This window comes from Pelophylax lessonae, assembly GCF_965119305.1.
Source record: "Pelophylax lessonae genome assembly, chromosome: 1".
NCBI classification, from domain to species: domain Eukaryota; kingdom Metazoa; phylum Chordata; class Amphibia; order Anura; family Ranidae; genus Pelophylax; species Pelophylax lessonae.
Window position 1 is genome coordinate 74,933,778 of NC_138768.1, and position 19,802 is coordinate 74,953,579.

The window sequence follows — 19,802 nt, forward strand, 5'->3', positions numbered from 1 at the left end:
ATCTTGCATTGTTTCAGAGGAAATTACTTAATTTTATATAGGGGAGTAAGAGGCCCAGAGTGAACAAACATACTCTCCACGCCCCAAGGAGGAGAGAAGGCTTGGGGTTCCGGATCTCTTAAAATATTACTATGCCTCTCAGCTGGCTCAGCTAATAAAATCCCATTCCCGAGTTACGCATCCATTATGGATGAAAGTGGAATCTTGCTCCAGTGGAGGGTGGCCTCTTTCTCATTTATTGTGGCTGTCGCCAAAATCTTGTCCGGCCATTTTATGCCCCTTGCTCTCCCTCTCCCTGGGATTATGGGATAGGCTCTCTAGGACCTATAAGTTTAGGTCTCCTCATGGGCCTCTGGCCCAAGTGTTTAGAAACCCTGAGTTTGCTCCAGGTCTTGAGCCTCGAGCGTTCTCATGGTGGACAAATAAGGGCCTATTACGTATCGCTGATATGTGTGATCACAAGGGATTGTATACCAAACAAGCTCTGACCGATAAACTTCAAATGCCAGTGTCTGAACATTTTAGGTACTCTCAAATAGCACACTATGTTAATACCCTGAAATGCACGTCGGATCTTGCTTGTAGGACTCGTATGGAATATCTCTGTGAAAAGTTTGATAAATTGAAAGGTCATATCTCGGAAATATACATTATTCTTACAACCTCTGAGGCTGGAAAACTGAATTACATGGAAAAATGGGAGGGGGACCTCCATGAATCCTTGGACCTGAAGGACTGGCATAAGTTAGCTTGCAATGCATCCAGGGCCATGATTAATACTTCCATAATTGAAGCGAACTATAATGTTCTCTTGAGGTGGTATATGGTCCCAGCCAGATTGGCCGCGTATGTCTCAGGGGCCTCTCCGCTATGCCTCCTGGTCTGTGGTCAGCTGGGTATGGCGTTCCATGTATGGTGGCAGTGCCCTAAGGTGAGACGATACTGGATCAGGCTGCATAACTTTATTTACACCCTGACCCAGGTAAACTTACGGAAATCCCCAAAGCAGGTGTTGTTGGAGGATGTGGTGGAGGGCGCCCCGAAACATACCAAATTACTAATCAGATTTATATTTGTGGCGGCATGGATAGCGATTGCGAGGTTGTGGAAGTTGGCTGCCATACCCTTTGAATTGCTAAAGACAAAACTATCCTGGATAATGATTAATGAGCGCCTATCAGCCATACTTACTGATAAAGTGTAACTTTTTGAAAAGGTTTGGAGCCCGTGGCTCGGGTATCTAGAGGGGGACCCCCGAGCTGGACAGTTGTAGACCCCATTGGCGAGCCCACATTGTGCGTATAGGAAATGCAGTGTACTCGGCAGCATGTGCTCTACCTACCATTGACCTCGAGATTATTTTTTTTCCCTATCCAATATTCTCTACCTCTGTTGCCCTATTCTCTTCCCTGTGTTTATCTTCCTTTCCCTCTCTCTTGAGTGGTCTTTCCCAACCCGACCTCTTTGAGGTTCCCTTGGGGGTCCCACATTATTCTTACTGACTCCATGCAAGGAAGAGCCCCAGAGTATAAAAGCTGGGGATCATAAAGGGCCTAATTTGTAATGCTCACTGATATTTATCTTGGTTGTAGTCCACCCCACTCATATAGGTCCCTTCGGTGATACTGAAGGTAGTCAGCTCTAAGATTGTTACGGTTCATGTGCCAAATTGCTTTTTCAATATTGCTTATTTGTTTGTTATGTTGTGGAATGAAAACTTCGATAAAAACATTGAAACAAAACATTTGCAGTACTGGAAGAAAAAGTAAGTGAACCCTCAGAGTTTATAGTTGGTCGAACCTCCTCTGACAGCAAAGACTTCAAGCAAGCGTTTTCGGTAGCACTGGGTCAGACCCGCACAACACAACTTTCTCAATACAAAACTGGTTCAACTTAGATACATTTGTAGGATGTCTGGTGTGGATGGCTCTTTTGAGGTCATGAAACAGCATCTCATATTAGTGGGATACTCCAACTGAACTACTGTATTCACAGTGGATCAGAACAACTCTCACTTGGCCTCACAGGATTACTTGTGGAAGCAGACACTCGGCTTTGACCATACTGCCACTTGTATTGTAGATTTAAGTCTTCTTGCTCTCTCTAGCAACAGACTTGATGGAAACTACTTTATCTTCAGGATACTCTCTAGCATACCCTTGACTGACACCCGTCCACTGACTCTTCTAGCTGAAGGGATGACCCTCAAAGGACAGGCCCAATGACATAGATCTGTACTCCCTGTAGGGAGATTCAGATCCTTTCCAGTGTCTCCCTAGCGTCGAGTACCCAAGGCTGCATGGCAGCTTCTACAGAGGAGGGGTAGCTGTCCCTCCCTCCAGGACCGGGCTCTTCAACCAAGGACCTTAAGCACAAGTGCCTTTGGCATTTATACAGTCACCCAGCATGCACCAATGCTTTTTCCTCTGCCATTCACCAGGGCTGTAACAATGCCTGTGCCCTAATTTGTCAGGTTTCCTTCCACTTTCCAATATGCCTCCCTATTGGACCAGTGTGAAAAATTCAGACAAGCTGAGCTGGACTTGAGCACCATGAGCAGACCCTACCCATGGATCCTGCCCTCCGGTAGGTAGAGAGCAATATAAATTTACCTGGCAATCTCTCTGGTAAGCAGAAAGACTCAAAAACTATACTGTCTTCTAAGAACTACATAGGAGGGTACTAGACTGGGAATTTCGCTCAATCATGGCAAGTGGTTAAAGCCCTGAGTCAGCGAAGCAAGCACAAATCATGATATTCTCTCTTCCATACTTCACCATTGGGACAATGTTTTGATGTTGATAAGCTGTGCTCTTTTTGCACTATACATAGTCTATACATATTCTTCCCCAACATTTCAACTCTTGTTTCATCAGTCCACAAAACATTTTCCCAATAGCATTGTAGTTTGCAAGGTGCTCTTTGGAAAACTTCAGGTGTGCAGAAATATTTGTTTTGGAGAGCAGCAGCTTCCTCTGTTGTGTTCTGCCATAGACAGCCTCCCTGTTCCTAGAATTGCTAATGGTAGACTGGCAAACATCCCTGTTTCAGTTCCAGTAATGTCTTCAAGCCTTTAGCTTGAAATTGTGCATTCTTCTTTAACTCATTGAGGATTCGGCATTGTGCCTTTGAAAGTCATCTTTGCTGGGCACCCACTTCTAGGAGGAGTAGCCACAGTACTAAACTGTCTCCATTTATACACAATTTGTCTAACTATAGCCCCATACACACGTAGCGATTGTCGGCCGTAAATATTCGGCTGCCGAACGATCGGCCGATTGTCGGCTTGTTAGTATGATGCTTCCGACAACCGACAGCGCATTTTCGGCCGAACAGAATCTGTTGTGCAGGCATTAAAATTTTTGTTGGCCAACACCAGAACGGCCGATTGTTCGCCAGTCAGTACAGATTTCGGCCGACAGACAGCAGATTAGCAAGACTGGGCATGCTCAGAAAAGAAAAAACACACGGAAAGTTAACCATCACATGACATCACTTCTGCAGTCGGCTGTTGTTGGCCGACAAAATTCATGTGCAGTCTTCAGCCGACAGGACAGCCCTGGACAAAATTCGGTACGTGTGTACGGGGCTTATGAACTGATGGATACCTCAACACTTTGAGATTACTTTGCAGATCCCTTTCGAGGGAAAGATGAATGCGGCCAAGTACAGGGATATCCTGGACAAAAACCTTCTCCAGAGTGCTCTGGACCTCAGACTGGGCCGAAGGTTTACCTTCCAACAAGACAATGACCCTAAGCACACAGCTAAAATAACGAAGGAGTGGCTTTACAACAACTCTGTGACTGTTCTTGAATGGCCCAGCTAGAGCCCTGACTTAAACCCAATTGAGCATCTCTGGAGAGACCTAAAAATGGCTGTCCACCAACGTTTACCATCCAACCTGACAGAACTGGAGAGGATCTGCAAGGAGGAATGGCAGAGGATCCCCAAATCCAGGTGTAAAAGACTTGTTGCATCTTTCCCAAAAAGACTCCTGGCTGTATTAGAAGGGGGCTTCTACTAAATACTGAGCAAAGGGTCTGAATACTTAGGACCATGTGATATTTCAGTTTTTCTTTTTTAATAAATCTGCAACAATGTCAACAATTCTGTGTTTTTCTGTCAGTATGGGGTGCTATGTGTACATTCATGAGGAAGAAGAATGAACTTAAATGATTTTAGCAAATGGCTGCAATATAACAAAGAGTGAAAAATTTAAGGGGGTCTGAATACTTTCCGTACCCACTGTACCTGTTTTGTGCAGTTGGTTTTGCATAGAGCAGCCCAGATCCTCCTCTTGTCGGGTTCCTGTTTGGCTCTCCTGGCCCCTCCCTTTGAGTGCCCACAGGAAGCAGCTTACTATGGGGGCCGAGGCACAACTCCCTGTGTCCATTCAGGCACAGAGCTGCGGTTCTTCCCCACCCCCTCTCTTCCCTCATTGGCTAACTGACTTTAATTGACAGCAGCGGGAGCCAATGGTGCCGCTGCTGTGTCTTAGCCACTGAGGAGGGGAGTCCCGGACAGCTGAGGCAGTAGTGCATAAAGCCCCTTTCACACTAGCGGACGGTTCAGATCCCCCTGTCAGTTTTTCAGGCGAATCTCAACGGATGCCCCATGCATCTCTATTGGGCATTGGATGTCAGCGGAGACATGTCCGCTGACATCAAATCCGGTCCGTCAATTCTGGTTGGATGGAAACCCTATTTTCCATCTGTCCAGCGGTTCGGATCGGATGGGATCCGTTCTTATCCGATTCCCCCATAGAGAACAGCGGAGACCTGACAGCTCTGTCTCCGCACACAAGAGTGGAGACAGAGCTGCCATCTGCCTGCTCAGCGGGGGATCAGCGGATTGATCCCCGCTGAGAAAAACAGAGTCCGCCGACGGACTCCCATGTGTGAAAGGGGCCTTAGGGAGGGCTGCTGCCCACAGAAGGTTTTTTATCTCAATGTATAGAATGCATTAGGCCCCTTTCACACATACAGACTGTTCATTTCATCAGTTCAGTCACGTCAAAATGGATCAGTTTTTCATCCATTTTTAATCCGTTTCTCATCCATTTTCCGCCCGTTTACATCCATTTTCCTTCCGATCCATTTTTTTAACGGAAGATAAATAGGGCTTTCATCCGTTCAAAAAAAACGGATATTGACGGAAGCGGATGAAAACGGATGTAAACGGATGATCATCCGTTGTCATCCGTTTTCCTATAGGAATGCATTGATGTCCGTTTTTCATCTGTCATCCGGATGGATGAAAAACAGACAAACGGTCCATATGTGTGAAAGGGGCCTTAAGATAAAAAAAACTTCTGACTTTACAACCCCTTTAACCACTTGCCGACCGCTGCAAGTACATATACTGCGGCGGTCAGCCCCTCACAGGCAAAGTGAGGTAGGGGTACATCACTAGCCTGTGAGGCTCTGGGAAGCGAGCGCGCGCCCGCTCCCACTCGGTCACGGACCCCCCCCCCGCGCGTGGCACTCGCGATCGTCCATTACACCGGGAGAAAGGCAGGCGGCTAATGTAAACAAAGCCGCCTGTCATTCTCCCCTGTGTATGAACAGTGATCATACGGTTCTGCTATGTAGGACCGTTGATCACTGTTCCTACACCTCAAGCTACAACCAATCACAGTTAGAAGCACGCCCCTAGGGACACACTTAACCCCTCCTTCTCAAATAAAGTTAACTCCTTCCCTGCCAGTGTCATTTTTACAGTAACAGTGCATATGTATAGCACTGATTACTGTAGTAATGTCACTGGTACCCCCAAAAGTGTCAAAAATGTCAGTCAAGGGTCCAATCTGTCCGCCACAATGTCACTGTCCCGAAAAAAAAATCGCAGATCGCCGCCATTACGCGTTAAAAAAACAAACAACAAAAATGACAAAAATCTTTACCTTAGTTAGTAAACGCAATAACTTTTGCGCAAACCAATCAAAATACGCTTTTTGCGATTTTTTTTTTACCAAACATATGTAGCATAAAACAAATTGGCCTAAAATGTTAAAAAATTTTGATTTTTTACATTTTTTTGGGGGGGAATTTCATATAAAAAAATGTGAAAAATATTGTTATTTTTGCTAAATTGACGCTTTTTTTTTGTTTATAACGCATAATCAAAAAATCGCACAGGTGATCAAATACCACCAAAAGAAAGCTCTGTTTGTGGGAAAAAAAGGACCTCAAATTTGTTTAGGTACAGCGTCGCACGACCGCGCAATTGTCCGTTAAAGTCACGCAGTGCCGAATCGCAAAATAGGCCCTGGTCAGGAAGGGGGTAAAATCTTCCGGGGGTTAAGTGGTTAAGCACATTGTGTTTTATTTTTAGATCAGGCAGACAGTTGAGTAGTTGAGTCTGGCGGGTAAAAAACTCTGGTTATCTCATCTTCATCTTTTTATATTTGTAAGGTAATATATAAAATGAGGTTAAAAGAGAAGTATGGGATTCGCGTTTTTTTGTGAACCATACTTACCTAGCTGGATGAAGCATCTGTCCCCCGCTGGCTTTAAAACTGAGAACCGACCATTCAAACACTCAGTCAGTGCTCCGTGAGCAGAGAGCTGTGTCTCAGTGCTCCGTGAGCAGAGAGCTGATGAATGTCAGTCACTGTCTCTGCCCCTCCCCCTCCCCCTTGCTCACTGGAACACTGGGCTGTATCGCTTCTCGGCCTTTTGGCTAAGATCAAGTGTAGTATCTGTTCTTATCAGTGTTGGAATGGAACCGGAAGGTTAGTATCGGTGGTGGCTGAAGTTAACCGGGGCGCTCTGGGCGTAACTGGAGGACCGGAGTAGGCCAAACCAGAGAAAGCCGGATGGTTCCAATGCCTTCCTGATTTGAATGGGTCCATCCCTGTCAGTTTGAAGGGAGCGAGAAAGCCGGCGTGGTCAACCGGTTAGTATTGCTCCTGGATGTAATTGGTGGGAGTGCGGATGGTGAGGGGAAGGGCCCTTCCTCCTGGGTGAATTTGGCTGAGAAGGGGGCCATTTTCTATACCCTTCGAGGTTGGGCTCTCCCTGAGCTGTCTGCATTCCTGGCCTCCTGACAGGAAGGGCTACGCTAGGTCTGGCCATGGGCTGAGTCCGAAAAAGCCCGTGGTGTACGTGCCCCTGGGGTGGCAGCCCAGGGGTGCCTCAATTTCACTGGTGAGGGGCAGCTCACCTGAGTTTTTGTGGCACCTTGGTCACTGCACCATCACACTTTTTCTGCACCTGCCTCTTGTGGTGGGCCTTTTGGCCAACACCAGAGGAATTTTTTATTAGTGGCCGGGGGGCCTGCCGAGGTCTTGCACTTAGGCACAACCCAGCACTTCTGCACTTCCCCTTTCCCCACTCTGTTTTTTCTTTGTTTGTGTGTTCACGTGTGTCCCTTTTTGGTTGTTTGTCACTTGCACGACTTGGATGGCGTAGGTCCTCGGGCCTGCCCTGTAAGTCTTGGGAGGGGGTGGATATGGCCTTTTGGCTTAGTTCGCCCTCTCCCATGGGGTCTCCCTTCGGGGGAGCCCCACCTAGTACTCGGGGTGGGCTTTTTCGGCAGTCCCCCTGAAGAATAGGGTCTGCCCGGCTTCGGCTGGGTGGACCAAAGTGAGTACCTCAGTCCCTGTCAGGAGCTTCGCGCCCCGGGGGATCAGGGTCAGGGCCCTTCCTCTTCGGAGGAGGGCCATGTGTACGCCTTGTGCACTTTTTGTGTGTCTCACGTTTGCGTGTGTGCACTTTTTTATGCACCGGGTGTAAGTCTTTTGAGTGTGTTTCACACACCACGGGCTTTAAAAAAAAAAAAAAAAAAACTGGGCTGTAGAGGGGGTGGGAGAGTCCAGCTCAGGCTCTCAGCGGCTCACTGAGAGGCTGAGCAAGGTGCCGGTCCTGGTTGTGGGTGGATTCCGACTCCATTGTTGTGATCTTGCCTGAGCCTGGACCTGCTTTGTGACTTCAGGCTTCAGCCTGTTGTCTGCTGAAAATGGAGTGCAAAACAAACTGCAACCTTGTGATCCACAGGAGAAGTACAGCCAAATGAGCTTTGGATGTACTTCTCCTTTAATACATTTCATCCCAAACTAAATCTCACACTGTTACAATACTGAAAGTGGAAATGCATATGTAAGTGACAGTTTCCAGTTTATTTTCAGAGTGGGGAAAAAAATTCTCTCATAACCTCAATGGTGCAATCAGATTAACCAGTTCCCGACCGGCCGCCGCCTATTTACTGTGGCAATGTGGCTCTCCTGCGCAAACCGACGTAGCGCTAGGATCACTCCGTCTTAACAGGACAGTTAGAATTATTCCCCTAGGTAGGCTCACATTTAACCCCTTGATCACCCACAATGTTAACTCTTTCCCTGCCAGTGTCAATACTACAGTAACAGTGCATATTTTTAGCACTGATTACTGTAGTAATGTCACTGGTCCCCCCAAAAGTGTCAAAAACGTCAGTTAGGGGTCCGATCTGTCCGTCGCAATGTCGCAGTCCCGCTAAAAATTGCAGATTGCCACCATTACTAGTAAAAAAAAAAAAAAACAATAAAAATGACATAAATCTTTCTTGCAGTTAGTAGACGCAAAAACTTTTGCGCAAACCAATCAAAATACGCTTATTGCGATTTTTTTTTTAACAAAAATATGTAGCAGAAAACAAATTGGCCTAAAATGTTAAAATATTTTGATTATTCATTTTTTGGGGAATGTTATATAGCAGAATGTGAAAAATATTGTTTTTTTTTCAGAATTTTTTTTTTGTTTATAGCGCAAAAAATAAAAATTTCACAGGTGATTAAATACCACCAAAAGAAAGCTCTATTTCTGGGGAAAAAAAGGACATCAATTTTATTTGGGCACAGCATCGCACAATCGCGCAATTTTCCATTAAAGTAACGCAGTGCCGAATCGCAAAATATGGCCTGGTCATTAAGGGGGAAAATCTTCTGGTCCAGAAGTGGTTAATTACCTGGATCAGTTTCTGCACTGATAAATATTACTTATATTAGAGCTAAGATTCCATTTGTAGTAAAGCAATTAAAACCTCTTACATTGCTGGCCATTATCACCAACTCTTGGGGGTGAATTCAAGTCGGTATAGTCTTTTTGCTACCAGTATACAGTGCCTTGCGAAAGTATTCGGCCCCCTTGAACTTTGCGGCCTTTTGCCACATTTTAGGGTTCAAACATAAAGATATAAAACTGTAATTTTTTTGTGAAGAATCAACAACAAGTGGCACACAATCATGAAGTGGAATGGAATTTATTGGATATTTCAAACTTTTTTAACAAATAAAAAAACTGAAAAATTGGGCGTGCAAAATTATTCAGCCCCCTTAAATTAATACTTTGTAGCGCCACCTTTTGCTGCGATTACAGCTGTAAGTCGCTTGGGGTATGTCTCTATCAATTTTGCACATCGAGAGACTGAAATTTTTGCCCATTCCTCCTTGCAAAACAGCTCGAGCTCAGTGAGGTTGGATGGAGAGCGTTTGTGAACAGCAGTTTTCAGTTCTTTCCACAGATTCTCGATTGGATTCAGGTCTGGACTTTGACTTGGCCATTCTAATACCTGGATATGTTTATTTGTGAACCATTCCATTGTAGATTTTGCTTTATGTTTTGGATCATTGTCTTGTTGGAAGACAGATCTCCGTCCCAGTCTCAGGTCTTTTGCAGACTCCATCAGGTTTTCTTCCAGAATGGTCCTGTATTTGGCTCCATCCATCTTCCCATCAATTTTAACCATCTTCCCTGTCCCTGCTGAAGAAAAGCAGGCCCAAACCATGATGCTGCCACCACCATGTTTGACAGTGGGGATGGTGTGTTCAGGGTGATGAGCCAGATTTGTGCAGTGTACGACTGATTGTTGTCCTATGGACAGAGTCTCCCACCTCAGCTGTAGATCTCTGCAGTTCATCCAGAGTGATCATGGGCCTCTTGGATGCATCTCTGATCAGTCTTCTTCTTGTATGAGCTGAAAGTTCAGAGGGACGGCCAGGTCTTCGTAGATTTGCAGTGGTCTGATACTCCTTCTATTTCAATATTATCGCTTGCACAGTGCTCCTTGGGATGTTTAAAGCTTGGGAAATCTTTTTGTATCCAAATCCGGCTTTAGACTTCTCCACATATCTCGGACCTGCCTGGTGTGTTCCTTGTTCTTCATGATGCTCTCTGCGCTTTAAACAGACCTCTGAGACTATCACAGTGCAGGTGCATTTATACGGAGACTTGATTACACACAGGTGGATTCTATTTATCATCATTAGTCATTTAGGTCAACATTGGACCATTCAGAGATCCTCACTGAACTTCTGGAGAGAGTTTGCTGCACTGAAAGTAAAGGGGCTGAATAATTTTGCCCGCCCAATTTTTCAGTTTTTTATTTAACAAAGTTTGAAATATCCAATAAATGTAGTTCCACTTCATGATTGTGTCCCACTTGTTTTTGATTCTTCACAAAAAATTACAGTTTTATATCTTTATGTTTGAAGCCTGAAATGTGGCAAAAGGTCGCAAAGTTCAAGGGGGTCGAATACTTTCGCAAGGCACTGTATTAGTGACAAAATGCCATTCACTGAAGATCACTGGATGTATCCATACACAACCAGAAAACTGTACCACAAAAATCTGGCAATTTCTATCATTGTGCTGCCCAATGCAATGATGGGAATGTTCCTTTTTCTCCTTAGAGAAAGAAAGACAGAAAGCTTGTTGAGAAACCAATACAGCTGAAAATCTCTGGCTGATTTAAAAAAAAAAGCCCTCTTGGAAGCTTTAGAGCTAATCAAGGCTCTGTCTGATTTATTAAAGGGATGCAAAGGCCTATCATGTTGCTTGAAAATGTCAGGCCATATAGGACCTACCTAAGTAAATATCTCCTTGTTATTGATCGCTGGTGAAGGATGATATAGTTCTTTATATTGATATATCATATGTCATCCTTTCACCCTACCTGCACATATAATAGTAAATGCTAAACTTCATGCAAACAGATCGATACACCAGCTGCATTTAAAAATACATTTAATTTGTTTTTTAACTAATCAATTAAAATAAATAAGTGAAAGTGAAGTCATGATATGGCTTCTTAATCTCTCCCTGTAGTTTGTAGTGCTACCCCTGCAGGAGCCGCTGGTATTTGGGCCCATTTCCCTCCATTTAACACATGCAAAGCCATGCACACTGCATTTTCAGTATTCTTCCACTGGCTCAAGAATCAGTCTAGGGTTTTTTTTTCTTTTATTTTGGGGTTTTATTGGGGAACAGTAAACTTGGATATTGAGGGGAGCATGGTATAACCCTAACTGTAAAACATGTGGAAATTGAGGACTGCTAGGCTTCTTGGTTGCTCTGTACAAAATGCTGGCTGCATTGCGCAACCATAGGCTGCACTGTAGAGTCTTGAGGCTAAACTTGTAGCATTCCTGGCTGTATTGCACAACTCCTGGCTGCACCGGACACTCTTAGGCAGACTTGCACTGCACAGCTTGTAAGGTAAAGCTCCCCACAGTCCCTTCCCTGCTGCATAGCAGGGGAAGGTACTTTCTCTGATAGGGCCCCCAGCTAAGCTTAGCTTGTTGTCTTTACATGACTCCTGAGGCTTCTCCTTTGCCTCTTTTCTCTCTTTCCAGCACAGGGGTCTACTGTAGAAGGCGGGATCCTGGAACTCTGCATCCTGGCTGACAGGCTTCAGAATATTTATTGACTCTCCAAGCACCTACTTGACAACCCTCTCAAGGGATTGGCCACAGACCTATACATATTTAGGCTGCTTGTTCCCTTCTCTCCCCCCACTATATTTCCAGAACCAACCAGAAGACAGGGGGAGGTAGCAGAACAGCAGCCTGTGGGACACTGAACAGCCCAAAGCAATTAACCCCTAATCCTCTGCATACAGAGAAGCTAGCTAAATTTGCCTAGCAGCCTACTCTGAACTAGGAGGGTAATATAAGTTCATTGCTGTTTTTCCTGCACATACTGGAGTTTGACTTCCATCAGAACAGGTATGTTCCCTGGCCAGTTTTGTAAAAAAAAAAAAAACCTTATTTATTGCCTCGGCAGATGATCTGCATTGGGCAGTCAAGCACTCAGATATGCCTAAAGGACCGTAAAGAGGTAGGCTTTATTTTGGCTTTGGCAGAATCATGGCTTCATATGCGGTCAGGTCCTAGGATTCAAGAGGTCTACAGAGGGGCACTCACATTGATTTGAATACTAACATCTACAGTATCTCACAAAACTAAGTACATCCCTCACATTTTTGTAAATATTTTATTATATCTTTTCATGTGACAACACTGAAGAAATGACACTTTGCTACAATGTAAAGTAGTGAGTGTACAGCTTGTATAACAGTGTAAATTTGCTGTCCCCTCAAAATAACTCAACACACAGCACTTAATGTCTAAAACACTGACAACAAAAGTGAGTACACCCCTAAATGAAAATGTCCAAATCTGGCCCAATTAGACATTTTCCCTCCCCGGTGTCATGTGACTCATTAGTGTTACAAGGTCTCAGGTGTGAATGGGGAGCAGGTGTGTTAAATTTGGTGTTATCACTCTAACTCTCTCATACTGGTCACTGGAAGTTCAACATGGGACCTCATGGCAAAGAACTCTCTGAGGATCTGAAAAAAAGAATTGTTGCTCCACATAAAGATGGCCTAGGCTATAAGAAGATTGCCAAGACCCTGAAACTGAGCTGCAAGACCATACAGCGGTTTAACAGGACAGGTTCCACTCAGAATAGGCCTCACCATGGTCGACCAAAGAAGTTGAGTGCACGTACTCAGCGTCATAGCCAGAGGTTATCTTTGGGAAATAGACTTATAAGTGCTGTCAGCATTGCTGCAGAGGTTAAAGGAGTTGGGGGGGGGGCAGCCTGTCAGTGCTCAGACCATACACCGCAAACTTCATCAAATTGGTCTGCATGACTGTCGTCCCAGAAGGAAGCCTCTTCTAAAGATGATGCACAAAAAAGCCCGCAAACAGTTTGCTGAAGACAAGCAGACTAAGGACATGGATTACTTGAACCTGGTCTGATGAGACCAAGATAAACTTATTTGGTTCAGGTGGTGTCAAGCGTGTGTGGCGGCAACCAGGTGAGGAGTACAAAGACAAGTGTGTTTTGCCTACAGTCAAGCATGATGGTGGAAGTTTCATGGTCTGGGCCTGCATTGATGCTTCAGGCACTGAGGAGCTACAGTTTATTGAGGGAACCATGAATGCCAACATGTACTGTTACATAATGAAGCAGAGCATGATCCCCTCCCTTCAGAGACTGGGTATTCAAACATGATAACAACCCCAAACACACCTCCAAGATGACCACCGCCTTGCTAAAGAAGCTGAAGGTAAAGGTGATGGACTGGCCAAGCATGTCTCCAGACCTAAACCCTATTTAGCATCTGTGGGACATCCTCAAATGGAAGGTGGAGGAGCGCAAGGTCTCTAACATCCACCATCTCTGTGATGTAGTGATGGAGGAGTGAAAGAGGACTCCAGTGGCAACCTGTGAAGTTCTGGTGAACTCCATGCCCAAGAGGGTTGACATTTTGGGTCCAATGTGGACATTTTCATTTAGGGGTGTACTCGCTTTTGTTGTCAGCGGTTTAGAAATGAATGGCCGTGTGTTGAGTTATTTTGAGGGGACAGAAAATGTATACTGTTATATAAGCTGTACATTCACTACTTTACATTGTAGAAAAGTGTAATTTCTTTTGTGTTATCACATGAAAAGAGTTAATAAAATATTTACATAAATGTGAGGGGTGTACTCACTTTTGTGAGATACTGTATATTAGCAGACACCACAAGGTGCCCATGCTGTTGTTACCTTAGGAATGTAAGTCAGGTCAATTTGACTAATTCTAGTAAAGCTAAAAATGTGGTTTTAGATGTACTGGCTCTTAAATAATTGTATCTCTAAGCTTCATATAATTATGTAGTAAATTTACTTATGTATGGATTGGTTGTGTAGTTTATTGGCATACCTTTACCAAATATCTCTCTTTATCAAGTGATCAATTTGAGAACAGTAAAAATGTTGAGCAGTATATTGGACCCACATGTCCATCTCCTGGTGAAAACACCATCTGTATTGAATTTTCCAGTGATGGTCTTGTCTAAAATGCCTTATGTTCTTTACTGCTACTGTAAAGTGTTACCAGTTCCTATTCAAATCCATAAAATATGCTTTTTGAAGTGAGACACCAAAAAAAAAAAAAGTCTTGTAGTTATTATTTTTTTCTTAAACAGCCTACTTCACTTAGAGAATAGGTAACGTGTACTGCTAAACAAACTTAAAATAATGACTCTTGGGAATAGAAGTACTGTATGTACTTTCTACTGTTCTAGGAAATATCAACATATGTATTCAATATCAGCGAGCGTAGATCATAATTTAACATGACTAAGAGTTACGAATACCACTCGCCATTCATCTCGCTAGGTTTTTAGCTTGGATCTAACTTCATCATGGCTGTGCATGATCACTTTATGTGCACACCAGAGGTGACCACTGCAATTAATTCAAAATGCAGGAGATGCATAGGGACAACATTTATTTCATGTCCATGTGTGCTAGAAATAAATGCTGCTTAGCTGAACAGTGCTTGGATATAAAGGTTTCTCTGGTCTAATATGGCAAATCAGCACTCTGATGTGGGTTTTGCTATTATTGTGGTGTGAACCTTCATTGCCCATTGTCATTTTGATTCTGACCCTGTACTGCGTTTGATTTTCATCCACCTGTCTACCCCCCCAAGCGTCACAATATTACTTAGCTCCACAAATTTGCAATTAGCCTTAAATATCTACAACAAATCATTATATTCTTTTTACAGTTCTGTTACTTATGGGAAAAAGTACATGTAGTTCTTGGTTCCTTGTTTCTAATTGCTTTCCAACCCTAGTTATGAGGTCTGACCTGGCCTCCTGCCTTCCTGAAGTAACCGATCTGACAACAGCTTTGAAAGAGACATTCCTGATTAATAACTGCAGCTTGTCTCGGCTTTGAGTACTCCCCTGAGGCAAACAAAGGCAGGAGGAATGCAGAGGGAGGCAAACCTGTCAGCCTCTGCATTTCTCTTGCCATTGCTTGTCTCAGGAAAGTGCTCAGAGCCAAGACAAACTGCAGCTATGCAGCCATCTCCTTTATAGCTGTTGTCTGAACAGCCATGGTAGGAAAGGAAGGAGGCAGGTCCGCCTTCATAACTAGAGTTGAAAGCACATAGAAACATTTGTTACATGTAGCAAAGTGCCACATGTACTTTGTAAAGGGGATAGAACCAAACATTGTGATAGATCTTCTTTAGGCTAGTTACACACGGACGTAATAAATGTGGGTATGTGTATACACAAGAAAAACTCTGCAGGATGCATCAAATTCTAGTTATTTAAAACCATGGATGGAGGAATCTACCTGGTCAGCCTAAACTTAAGCTAACCATACACTGGTAGGACATATTAGGGCTGAATAGAGGTTACTAAATCAGACCTCCTTTCTGGGCTCCTTTCAGCCCTGGTATGTCATTTGTATTGTTGAGTTACTTGGATCACACCAACCTACTTCTTGGGGCAGGGGGACTTTTAAAGGGGATACCGTCATTAGACCAATAATCAAAGTACATATGGGGTAAAAAACAATCTTTATTGGAAGAAACCATCATCATATATAGAAGAGATTGCTGTATTAAAAAACATAGATACTGTATTGCAAATATTGTAGGTAGCATGCACAGAAACCCAAGGGGTAACATAGGTTTGATGTAGTGATGAACGTTGATGCCCATACACTGGCCCAACATGTTTCGCGGGTGACCGCTTCTTCAGGGGCATATACATAGATAAGGGACATCACAGATGCTACCAGAACAAGAATGAAAAAGAACATGATGAGTGGAACAAAATATCACACAAAACATAATACATGCAGTACACGAGTATTCATTTGAGATGTAGGGGTCAAAAGGAGAGGCTCACATGAGGCCATAACACCCACCTGCAACCAGACCAATCCCAAAACCTAGAGGACAGACCAGGGATCGCAATTAGGGTAGATGTCCCCCCAGGCGGACATGGGAGCGGTCCAAACCTAAACGAGGCTAGGTAGTAAGGGTCACGATGGTGGCGTGATTGTTCACTATAAAACAAGGTAGGATAAGGAAGAAATTGAATATGTAGAATATCCATATTGATCCTCAAAGTATATGGAAGATTATAAGTATGGGTAAAGAAAAAGGGGGTATATATGGGAAACAATCTTACCGAAAGGTATGTATACATCCCATAATCCATCCAGATGAGAGGGCTACGGGGTGGCTAATGGAAGAGCCTATGCTGATAAGTAGGAGGGGGGGGATCAAAAATATATAATCCAATATCCCTAATCGGGTGTAAGAAAAACAAAGGTTACCATATAAGGTGGATGTTAATTAAAAACGAACAAGGAGTGACACCCAAAGTGTGAGGGACGAACCTAAATAATGTGGAAGATAATATGGGGAACCATGGTGAACACCATATGTGTATAATAAATACACCTGCACATACACGTGTATATACCATAAGTGTGATGAGATATGTTGAGTGATTTAGAAGTGAGAAAGGTGAGAAAATGGTCGTTGTAGGGAATCTACAACTTGAAGAAAAAGTGAGGGAAAACTAATAGTGGAGATGAAAAAGTGACAACCAGCACCGCCATAAATTTATGGCATGATGTGCTGGCATAAATAGATAGATACCAAGGTGAGAATATGAACCAAACCGAACCAGTGAAAAATAAAAAAATAAAAAAATAAATAAATAAAAAAATTATTATAAAAAAAAATAAAAAAATATATAAAATAAACTAAATAACAGTGTGCAGACAAGGGGAGTGAGAAGGGTGAGAAACACCAGTGCGATAAATAATTAGTGATAATCATAATAGCATAGGGAAAATGCTAGATAGTTGTGGTAGAATGAATAATAACAGCCAACGTAGGTGATTACCTGGCAATCCAAGCAGCAAGGTATCCTGTAGCCGTATGGACTGGAATGGAAAGAAATGGTGCCTATAAGGAGAACAGCTCCACCCCAAACACAGCTGACACGGCTTCTGTTGAGAGCCGTGTAATTAGTGGCATAATGTGCTAACATGAATAGATACCAAGGTGGGAATATAAACCAAACCGAACCAGTGAAAGAACAAAAAATAATAAATAACAGTGTGCAGACAGAGGGAGTGAGAAAGGTATAAAACATCAGTGCGATAAATATTAGGGATAATCATAATAGCATAGGGAAATGCTAGATGGTTGTGGTAGAATAAATATTGATGACCAATGTAGGTGAATACCTGGCTATCCAAGCAGCAAGGTATCCCGTGGCCATATGGACTGGAATGAGAGAAATAGTGCCTATAAGGAGAACAGCTCCACCCCAAACACAGCTGACACGGCTTCTGTTGAGAGCCGTGTAATTATGCTGTGTCCGGGGCCGACGCACCGAATGCGCATGCGTGATACCCAACACATGTCTCATGGGCCGGGAAAGGAGCGAAGGCGCATAGTTGGTAGCAACACATCGTCAGCCAATGGGCGGGCAAAGGGCCGATTGCGGCCATATGTGTCCACGAACAGAGGGAGATGAGTTGGTATCCAACTCAGGGACGCACAACCCTTGTGGGGAAGCAGTCCCAGAGGGGCGTCGCATGCCCGCCAATGGGGAGCACCCAATACGATCCTGCCACCTCCAATCAATTGGAGGTTCATGATGGAAAAGGTCATGTCCTATAAGGGTTGGGATGGACATGGTGGGGAATGGGTTTGCCAAGGGGCTCCTCCTAGTGACCACAAACATTTACAAAATAACAAATATACATATGACATTGCACTAGAATATAAAATAAACAATAAATAAATAATAAATAGAAAATATATATATTAAGTGGTTATATAAAAATAAAGGACATCCAATAAATCATAATGACTATATAGATGTATATTTGGGACATTAAGTCCCAAATTCTATAGCTAGATAGACTAACCTGGTAAGGGTCTTGATCTAGCCGATTGAAGTGAATAATGGATCAAAGGGGAAAGGGGGAAGGGGATGGGGGCGTGGGAGAATGGACAAGGGAGGGAGGGAGGAATAGAATATGGGCCATGGAGTCTACCAGACTCAACCCAGCAGATCCATAATTGCACAAAAAAAAAAAAAAAATAGAGTAATCAAACATAAATTGATATATATAAATGATTATTATTATACAGGTTTGGTAGAGCTGTCAAAAATGGAAAGGGCCCCGGGTGTGTTATCCACCCAAACATATAATAAAAGAAAGACAAGCTCCAAAACAGAAATATATATCCTAGATGGATATTGAAGTAAAGGTATCCACGTCCCAAAATTCATTAAAAAGTTACTACCTAGCCTCGTTTAGGTTTGGACCGCTCCCATGTCCGCCTGGGGGGACATCTACCCTAATTGCGATCCCTGGTCTGTCCTCTAGGTTTTGGGATTGGTCTGGTTGCAGGTGGGTGTTATGGCCTCATGTGAGCCTCTCCTTTTGACCCCTACATCTCAAATGAATACTCGTGTACTGCATGTATTATGTTTTGTGTGATATTTTGTTCCACTCATCATGTTCTTTTTCATTCTTGTTCTGGTAGCATCTGTGATGTCCCTTATCTATGTATATGCCCCTGAAGAAGCGGTCACCCGCGAAACATGTTGGGCCAGTGTATGGGCATCAACGTTCATCACTACATCAAACCTATGTTACCCCTTGGGTTTCTGTGCATGCTACCTACAATATTTGCAATACAGTATCTATGTTTTTTAATACAGCAATCTCTTCTATATATGATGATGGTTTCTTCCAATAAAGATTGTTTTTTACCCCATATGTACTTTGATTATTGGTCTAATGACAGTATCCCCTTTAAAAGTCCCCCTGCCCCTCCTTGTTCCTATTTTTTAATGAATTTTGGGACGTGGATACCTTTACTTCAATATCCATCTAGGATATATATTTCTGTTTTGGAGCTTGTCTTTCTTTACCAACCTACTTCTTGGTGATACAGCGGTTAATAGGCTGATGGTAAGTTTTCCAATTTCTTACCATTTTTTGTTATATTACTAAGCGAGGTCCCTGGCGGTTTTCATTTTTTTCTAGTTGTTGCATACACTGGTGGAGTCTAGTTGCAAAATTTTCCTTTTTTGAAATGTTTGTTTGATTTTCTAATGGTTAGTGGGGTCAAATCAATGATCGTTTTCCCCCGCAGTGAAAAAAACTTTAGAAGGAGCAAAGAAAATTTCTTATCTGAATTAATTAAATTCCTAATGTGATTTCTCCTCTGAAAAGTTTATAAATATTGTAATGCGCATGTGTTAGGCACAAAAGAAATGTTTAATACATCTGGGATTTCATTAGCTAGCAGGTCTCAATGAAACTTTAAGAGCTAATTAGTTGACTCAAAGATGGCAATATCTAATATCCTGAGGGATGATTTTTCAAAATTTCAAACATAATTTACTGCTGTATGGCAAGCTTTACAATGTGCAGACAGGACATATAAAAGTCTCCAGGTGTTTATCTATATGCAGTTGGTGTTGCAGACATGACCTTCTCCGTTACTCAATTTTGGCTGCCTTTTGACACACTTGCCTGCAAAACTTTTTAGTTTTCTTCCCTATTTTAGACTGTATTCCAAATACTGTCCACATTCGCTAACCCTAAATCTTTAAGCATGCCCTGAAATGTCAACTCTTAGGCAAGTCTAATATGGCCTAATATATTTACATACTGTATATACCTGACCAGTGGGTCTCTGTG